This window comes from Astatotilapia calliptera, chromosome 17 (genome assembly GCF_964374335.1).
Source record: "Astatotilapia calliptera chromosome 17, fAstCal68.1, whole genome shotgun sequence".
NCBI lineage: Eukaryota > Metazoa > Chordata > Actinopteri > Cichliformes > Cichlidae > Astatotilapia > Astatotilapia calliptera.
This window is the reverse complement of record NC_137438.1, coordinates 4,980,245-4,989,997: the sequence shown is the minus strand read 5'-3', so window position 1 is coordinate 4,989,997 and position 9,753 is coordinate 4,980,245. Positions and strand designations below refer to the sequence as shown.

The 9,753-nt window shown below is 37.2% G+C and overlaps 1 long non-coding RNA gene across 1 annotated transcript; it reads left to right on the top strand.

Moving 5' to 3' along the window:
- The first annotated feature begins 5,973 nt into the window (after window positions 1–5,973).
- Window positions 5,974–7,622, top strand: LOC145421285 (uncharacterized). The gene is made up of 3 exons (XR_013902611.1): window positions 5,974–6,089; window positions 6,826–6,853; window positions 7,283–7,622. It is a non-coding gene; the product is annotated as an uncharacterized LOC145421285 (long non-coding RNA).
- Window positions 7,623–9,753: the final 2,131 nt, after the last annotated feature.

Sequence of the window (9,753 nt, the reverse complement as noted above, 5' to 3'; positions counted from 1 at the left end):
CAACAAAAATTTATAATGTATTTCAATGGGGAGACCCTTCAAATCCTCATTCAACTTACTCATTTTTAAACTCTTACTACTTCCACATACATTGACATAGAGCCACCATTCAAACTTTAAAACGAAGACAAGACATTCAACTATTCAACTTGTATTTATCTTTTCAATATCTATTATACTTTTTCTTCAGTTCCAGTTTAAGTTTCATGATGTTTTTTCACCCGTTTCAGAGTTTATAATGGGTGTGTATGGGACGGAATGTTGGGGCTAGAGTGAGGCAGCTCAACTGCTAGAGTGAGAGGAGCAAAAAAATTAATCTTAAAATCTTTTTTAAAACTGCTGCTGTGTCCGCAGCGTTTGCTCTACAGGTATGATTTTACCCTCAAAACGTAGCCATCGCTGTCCTCTTTCATCCAATGTGTTTACTATTGTACTAGGTGTTATGGTTCTTTCATAAATGTCACCAATGCACAGCCTCCTCCCTCCAACTCTTCCATAGACTCTAATGTTAAAATGGCTCAGAAGGTTCGTTTGAAAATCAGAAGAGCATGGTGTCTTTCCACTGTCACCACGTCCATATAATAAGCTCCACAGGCATGAAAACTGAGAATTAGGTAGACTAGACATTGCTGTCGCTCACGGTGAAAGAATTTTGTCAATACGACTTTTACTTTTCATTTGGGAGCGATTTGTTTCGGCCTGACTTTTCTGTTCATTTTAAGCAGCAAAAGTGAGGCGCATGTCTGTGTGCGTGTGTATGGAGCCATTGGGTGCGGTCACTATAGCAACCAGGCTCACACCTGCCTGCTTAACGAGCTCTGCCTGCCACTGTACCAAGATTCATCTTAAGCACTTCTCTTTCAACTGCTGCTGTGTCCACAGTGTTACAGCCATCATTTTACCCTCAAATTGTCGCCATTATTGTTCTCTTTCCAACACCGTATCTTTCAAAGCTCAGGCATTTAAACTTTTTAAACTGTGTGGATCAAAGTGGAGGGATCACATTTTAGTCATTCAGTGATTCAAAGAATATGACCTTTTAATATTCATTCAGATGTTTTCTGACTCTAAATGTTCTTTTCTCATTTCTTAGGGTTTTCTAATTTACATTTAAAACATTTTCAGTTTTTTTCCAACTTCTTCTTCTGTGTAACCTTCAGCTTTTAGCAGTTCAGCACCTTTGTTTTCAGGTTAAATTCGTTTTTTTTTTTTGGTTTTTTTTTATCTCATTCAATATTTTTAACTCAAAATTCAGCAATTAATTCATTTCAGTGCATACATTCAGATTCAAGCATTCACACTGCAGTTTCTTCAGAAAATGCACTTTCTAGTTATATTTTATTTTTCCGTACGTTTTTTGTAAGCCTACTCCTTCAAAACCGTTCAACTTAGAAAAACCATTCAAACACCGTTAGATTCCTATTATTTTGGACAACACTGCTTCTATTTTTCATATTTTTAACATTTATATTTTTAATTTTATTCAACTTTATTCAACAAAAATTTATAATGTATTTCAATGGGGAGACCCTTCAAATCCTCATTCAACTTACTCATTTTTAAACTCTTACTACTTCCACATACATTGACATAGAGCCACCATTCAAACTTTAAAACGAAGACAAGACATTCAACTATTCAACTTGTATTTATCTTTTCAATATCTATTATACTTTTTCTTCAGTTCCAGTTTAAGTTTCATGATGTTTTTTCACCCGTTTCAGAGTTTATAATGGGTGTGTATGGGACGGAATGTTGGGGCTAGAGTGAGGCAGCTCAACTGCTAGAGTGAGAGGAGCAAAAAAATTAATCTTAAAATCTTTTTTAAAACTGCTGCTGTGTCCGCAGCGTTTGCTCTACAGGTATGATTTTACCCTCAAAACGTAGCCATCGCTGTCCTCTTTCATCCAATGTGTTTACTATTGTACTAGGTGTTATGGTTCTTTCATAAATGTCACCAATGCACAGCCTCCTCCCTCCAACTCTTCCATAGACTCTAATGTTAAAATGGCTCAGAAGGTTCGTTTGAAAATCAGAAGAGCATGGTGTCTTTCCACTGTCACCACGTCCATATAATAAGCTCCACAGGCATGAAAACTGAGAATTAGGTAGACTAGACATTGCTGTCGCTCACGGTGAAAGAATTTTGTCAATACGACTTTTACTTTTCATTTGGGAGCGATTTGTTTCGGCCTGACTTTTCTGTTCATTTTAAGCAGCAAAAGTGAGGCGCATGTCTGTGTGCGTGTGTATGGAGCCATTGGGTGCGGTCACTATAGCAACCAGGCTCACACCTGCCTGCTTAACGAGCTCTGCCTGCCACTGTACCAAGATTCATCTTAAGCACTTCTCTTTCAACTGCTGCTGTGTCCACAGTGTTACAGCCATCATTTTACCCTCAAATTGTCGCCATTATTGTTCTCTTTCCAACACCGTATCTTTCAAAGCTCAGGCATTTAAACTTTTTAAACTGTGTGGATCAAAGTGGAGGGATCACATTTTAGTCATTCAGTGATTCAAAGAATATGACCTTTTAATATTCATTCAGATGTTTTCTGACTCTAAATGTTCTTTTCTCATTTCTTAGGGTTTTCTAATTTACATTTAAAACATTTTCAGTTTTTTTCCAACTTCTTCTTCTGTGTAACCTTCAGCTTTTAGCAGTTCAGCACCTTTGTTTTCAGGTTAAATTCGGGGTTTTTTTTTTGTTTTGTTTTTTATCTCATTCAATATTTTTAACTCAAAATTCAGCAATTAATTCATTTCAGTGCATACATTCAGATTCAAGCATTCACACTGCAGTTTCTTCAGAAAATGCACTTTCTAGTTATTATTAGTGTGAATGCTTGAAAAGCATTCACAGTATTGTTATTCGAATCTTTATTAGTGTGAATGCTTGAAAAGCATTCACAGTATTGTTCTTCTAATCTTTATTCTATTTTATTTATTATTATTCTGTATTCCGTACGTTTTTTGTAATCTATCTCCTTCAAAACCGTTCAACTTAGAAAAACCATTCAAACACCGTTAGATTCCTATTCTTTTGGACAACACTGCTTCTATTTTTCTCATTTTTAACATTTATATTTTTTATTTTATTCAACTTTATTCAACAAAAATTTATAATGTATTTCAATGGGGAGACCCTTCAAATTCTCATTCAAATTCCTCCTCTTTAAACTGTATCTACTTCCACATACATTGACATAGAGCCACCATTCCAACTTTAAAACGAAGACAAGACATTCAACTATTCAACTTGTATTTATCTTTTCAATATCTATTATACTTTTTCTTCAGTTCCAGTTTAAGTTTCATGATGTTTTTTCACCCGTTTCAGAGTTTATAATGGGTGTGTATGGGACGGAATGTTGGGGCTAGAGTGAGAGAGCTCAACTGCTAGAGTGAGAGGAGCAAAAAAATTAATCTTAAAATCTTTTTTAAAACTGCTGCTGTGTCCGCAGCGTTTGCTCTACAGCCGCCATTTTACCCTCAAAACGTAGCCATCGCTGTCCTCTTTCATCCAATGTGTTTACTATTGTCCTAGGTGTTATGGTTCTTTCATAAATGTCACCAATGCACAGCCTCCTCCCTCCAACTCTTCCATAGACTCTAATGTTAAAATGGCTCAGAAGGTTCGTTTGAAAATCAGAAGAGCATGGTGTCTTTCCACTGTCACCACATCCATATAATAAGCTCCACAGGCATGAAAACTGAGAATTAGGTAGACTAGACATTGCTGTCGCTCACGGTGAAAGAATTTTGTCAATACGACTTTTACTTTTCATTTGGGAGCGATTTGTTTCGGCCTGACTTTTCTGTTCATTTTAAGCAGCAAAAGTGAGGCGCATGTCTGTGTACGTGTGTATGGAGCCCTTGGGTGCAGTCACTATAGCAACCAGGCTCACACCTGCCTGCTTAACGAGCTCTGCCTGCCACTGTACCAAGATTCATCTTAAACACTTCTCTTTCAACTGCTGCTGTGTCCACAGTGTTACAGCCATCATTTTACCCTCAAATTGTCGCCATTATTGTTCTCTTTCCAACACCGTATATTTCAAAGCTCAGGCATTTAAACTTTTTAAACTGTGTGGATCAAAGTGGAGGGATCACATTTGAGTCATTCAGTGATTCAAAGAATATGACCTTTTAATATTCATTCAGATGTTTTCTGACTCTAAATGTTCTTTTCTCATTTCTTAGGGTTTTCTAATTTACATTTAAAACATTTTCAGTTTTTTTCCAACTCCTTCTTCTGTGTAACCTTCAGCTTTTAGCAGTTCAGCACTTTTGTTTTCAGGTTAAATTCGGGGTTTTTTTTTTTATCTCATTCAAAATTTTTAACTTAAATTCAGTAATTATTTCATTTCAATGCATACATTCAGATTCAAGCATTCACACTGCAGTTTCTTCAGAAAATGCACTTTCTAGTTCTATTTTATTATTATCTATTCCGTACGTTTTTTGTAATCTATCTCCTTCAAAACCGTTCAACTTAGAAAAACCATTCAAACACCATTAGATTCCTATTCTTTTGGACATGACTGCTTCTACTTTTCTCATTTTTAACATTTATATTTTTAATTTTATTCAACTTTATTCAACAAAAATTTCCCATGTATTTCAATGGGGAGACCCTTCAAATTCTCATTCAACTTACTCATTTTTAAACTCCTACTACTTCCACATACGTTGACATAGAGCCACCATTCAAACTTTAAAACGAAGACAAGACATTCAACTATTCAACTTGTATTTATCTTTTCAATATCTATTATACTTTTTCTTCAGTTCCAGTTTAAGTTTCATGATGTTTTTTCACCCGTTTCAAAATTTATAATGGGTGTGTATGGGACGGAATGTTGGGGCTAGAGTGAGACAGCTCAACTGCTAGAGTGAGAGGAGCAAAAAAATTAATCTTAAAATCTTTTTTAAAACTGCTGCTGTGTCCACAGCGTTTGCTCTACAGGTATGATTTTACCCTCAAAACGTAGCCATGGCTGTCCTCTTTCATCCAATGTGTTTACTATTGTCCTAGGTGTTACGGTTATTTTATAAATGTCACCAATGCACAGCCTCCTCCTTCCAACTCTTCCATAGACTCTAATGTTAAAATGGCTCAGAAGGTTGGTTTGAAAATCAGAAGAGCATGGTGTCTTTACACTGTCACCACGTCCATATAATAAACTCCACAGGCATGAAAACTGAGAATTTGGTAGACTAGAAGCTGCTGTCGCTCACGGTGAAAGAATTTTGTCAATACGACTTGTACTTTTAATTTGGGAACGATTTGTTTCGGCCTGACTTTTCTGTTCATTTTAAGCAGCAAAAGTGAGGCGCATGTCTGTGTCGTGTGTATGGAGCCATTGTCACTATAGCAACCAGGCTGACACCTGCCTGCTTAACGAGCTCTCTCTCACTCTGCCAAGGTTAAACCTAAAAATGTTAGATTGTAGTAAGATTAACTTTTTCAAAAGTACAATAAGACAGATTTGACAGGGTTTTGCCACAGATTAATAGTTTGTCACTAGTTAGTATATGCCAACTAAGTAGAGCATTGTGATTGGCACAAAGGTTTTTCAGATCTGGGCAGTTGGAGTCAGTTGATGACTTCAAAATCATCCTTTCTGACCGGATAATTAAAGCTCTCAGCATCTATCGGTCTGTAGTTAATTTCCCCACCTTTTAACTAACGTTTCACTAACCTAATCTCATTTAATGTCTCTGTTTATAGTCTGTATAGTTTATCTCCCCACGAATACACTCATAGTCTTAAAATAAAACCCACAAAACAGTTCAAGATTTAATACTTTTTATTTGCTCATTTAATGCCAGTTGCCCTGTTTTTCTGTATGTCACTCATTCGCTTATACTTGGGCAAAAAGGACCAATTTTTACACTAGTATAGTGTATTTTTTCCCTCTATCTCTCTATGTCTGTCACACACAGAGACCAACACACAGACATGTATATGCTCATTATTGCTGTTCAAACTGATGGTCAAATTTCCAAGCACCACCTGAACGCCTCATCTGTTTTTAACCTATCACTGGACCAACTGTCGTCATTCCGCTTTGCTCTCTGCTGTGGTAAGTACAGTACACTCAGTACTGCAGTGTTTTATTTTTATGATGGAAAAAATACATGTTTGACATTTAAACTCACATATCAAGTCCAACAGAGTTAAAAACAATTCAAAGAAGAAAGAAAGAAAAAAGAATAACCTTCGCTATCATTTATATACGTTTATTACGTTTTGCTGTTAGCAGCAGTGCTAACGCTAGCTTCAATGCTAATGCTAGCAACAATGCTAACGCTAGCTATAGTGCTAACACTAGCCTTAGCAGTTGTTAACTGACAAAAATAATATTCCTGTGATATTTCTTGCCGGTCAGTGAGACAAAAGTAAGAAATTAGCTTTATTATTGCCATTGTGGCTCAGTTTTAACAGTAAGAGTGCTAGCGCTAGCAGCATTGCTAGCGCTAGCAGCATTGCTAACGCTAGCTGCAATGCTAACGCTAGCTGCAATGCTAACGCTAGCTGCAATGCTAACACTAACTGAAGTGCTAATGCTAGCCGGAATGCTAGCGCTAGCAGCAATGCTAAGGCTAGTAACAGTCTAACAGTAGCCTTACATAAGTGGCAATACTTCAGTTAACTAGTTTGAATTGTAAAATGACTGCTGTATCAGTTGGTGTGCTATATTACTCTATAATTACCCTGCTGACTAGAAGTTCAGTGTATCATGTCGTGTGGGCTTTGTATTTCTGTTAGTCTGATAACACTGTACAGACAACTAACGTATTATTTCTCGTTTCTTTCAGGAACCTGACTGACACTGTGCTTTGCCTGGTAGGTGTGCACATACTGTAAGAGAAGTAGACCAAAATAAAAAAATTATATGACTAATATAAGCTGTAAAGTGATGGGTTCAAACTTTGTGCTAGACCTTTTAAACACAATTTTATAATAAATACACATAAGTGCAGCTTAACAATTGGGCTAAAATATTTTTTTCGTACATTTTTGTAGTCACACTACATGTGATTAATTAATGATTCACTCAATCATATTTGTATTTAAAAATATTATTGCTGAATTTAATTAAATATTTATTCTTTTAAAAAGTGCCCAATTATGCAACTTTTTGCACATGGCAGCCGACAACAGTTTAGCTTGAATATTTGTTTTGTCCTTTTGCAGTAGTCACATTTAGTTCATACAATTACCATGTGATATAATTTTAATAAAATTATTTTTTTTTTCTTGTTTTTTGTTCAGAGTGTGTAGAAGAAGAAGAACAAGGACCAGATCTCCAGTCTTCTCTCTCACATCCCAACCCCCCAACCCCTCTATCCTCTGTCCTGCTCCACCTATTGTCTCTGCCTTCTTTCCATCTGTATTTCACTCTGTGGTTTGTGAGAAATTTTGCCAAACCAACAATCCTTTTGCGGTTTGATTTAAAGCCGTGTCTCTCCTGCTCTGTCTGTTCTCTCTGCTAAATTTTCTCTCTACCTGTTTTTCACTCTTGGCTTGCTGCTGAAAAACGCCAAGCCAACAAAGCAATAAAGAGTGCATATTTTGCCTCAACCTATGAACAAACTGAACAAACAAAGAAAAATCTGCGGTTTGATTTAAAGCCGTGTCTCTCCTGCTCTGCCTGTTCTCACTGCTAAATTTTCTCTCTACCTGTTTTTCACTCTTGGCTTGCTGCTGAAAAACGCCAAGCCATTAAAGCAATAAAGAGTGCATATATTGCCTCTACCTGAGAACAAACTGAACAAAGAAAACTAATTCACGGTTTGATTGTGATTTCCCAGCCGTGTCTCTCCTGCTCTGCCTGTTCTCTCTTCTAAATTTTCTCTCTACCTGTTTTTCACTCTTGGCTTGCTGCTGAAAAATGCCAAGCCAATAAAGAGAGTGCATAATATTCTCTCAACTGAAGAACAAACTGTCAAACGAAAGACAACTGTTTAAGACAAATAAAAACTGAAATATAAAAACAAAGACAACATCTCCTGGTGTGTGCCACTCTTATCTTGTGAACATATTTTCTAAAGACTAAGAAACACTTGCAGGTGTGTGAAAATGCCAAGGAAGCAGAAAAAGTCACAAGCTGCAAAACAACGCTGGAAAAAGTTTCATGAGTTTCACAAAGTACCAACATGTGAACAAGCTGAGTTTGATTTTCCTCAGAGCTCTGCAGAAGACAGTGTGTCTACAAAGACCAATTCTGACAGTGTCAAACAGGCAGGTCAACATGTTCCTGCACATGTACAACAGGTATCTTATGCTGATGCTGTAAAGAGTGGACTGCAGCATAAAGTTAATGAACAACATGAGGTGTCAAGTGCCCCACAGGTGGGTTATGCTGACTTTTTGAAAAGAGGCTGTCACAGTGATGTGGCAGGACCATCTCATGCAGAAAGAGTGAACCTTGAAAACCAGCCCTCTGTTATACATGTCTGTGCATCTCGCAGCCAGGCTCATCCTAAATATGGAGACTCCAGAAACAAGCAGTGCACATGTAACTCACTCACATTTCTTGCTTTCCTTCATGAGAATGAAAACATGACTACAGCTGACCTTAATCTGGTCTTGGATAAAGGTGATGTGATGTACAAAGAGGCCAAGAAAAGATTTCCTAAAAATATTCATTTGGCAACCGATGAGCTGCCAGACAAAGTTGATGCTCGCTGGTCTATGTATGATGTCGACATGACACAGCCTTCCCGGTATGGGACATTTGAAGAACCTCCAGAGGAAGCAGTAGATACCTTTCTCAGCTTAGAAGCAGGACTGAGCTGCCTGTTGTCAGATGTGCAGTATGCCTTATTGATTATGAGTGGATTGTGTATCGCAGTGTTCAGATCCACATCAGGCAAATATGGTTTCTTTGATCCACACTCCAGAACACCCAGTGGTCTTCCTCTATTACTACAGTCACGTAATCGTGGTACAGCTGTGATGCTGAAATTCACACTCCTCAGTGACATGATTAAGAGGATCCAAGATTCTTATGAAATGATGGAGATATCACCCTCTTGTAACTATGAACTGAAGCCTGTGCAGTTCTACAGTATGAGCACAGTCAACCTGAGTGATACTATCACAGACACAGTCTGCAGACCAACAGCTGCCACTGCTGTGGCATCTACTCACTCTGATACAACTGTTGATGAAGCAAACTCCTCTACTCCAAGGAGAAACACAACGACTGATCTGACTGAGAACATCTTTTGTCAAATGTCCATTTGTACGCCACCGGTGAAACAAAAAGAAGTTCACGTGACTCAGTTCACATCATATGAAGATCAGAATGAACCTCCTAATATACCAACTGAAGAACTATGCAGTGAATTAAGTTTCCTTCCATCAAGTGATGCTTTTTCATGTCAATCAAATGCTGCCATAACAAATGTTGCTGCCTGTGACCTTTCTGATATAGTTTTACAAAAACTGAAAAAAGTTAATAAACAACAAAGGCACAAAATGAAAAGAAGATTAATGGCATCAGAGAAACCCAGAAATCAGAGAAAAGAAAACCAAAAAAGGAGAGAACAACAAAAGTATGCTTCAAATAAAGATTACAAAGAAAAGAAAAAATCTTGCGCAAGCGAGACATATAAAAACAATCCTGAAGTTAGACAAAAACAACAACAGTATATGAAAAGACGTTACTGTGAAAATGATGAATTCAGAAAGAAACAAAAACAATATGTTAAAAAACGTTTTTCTGAGAATGCTACAGT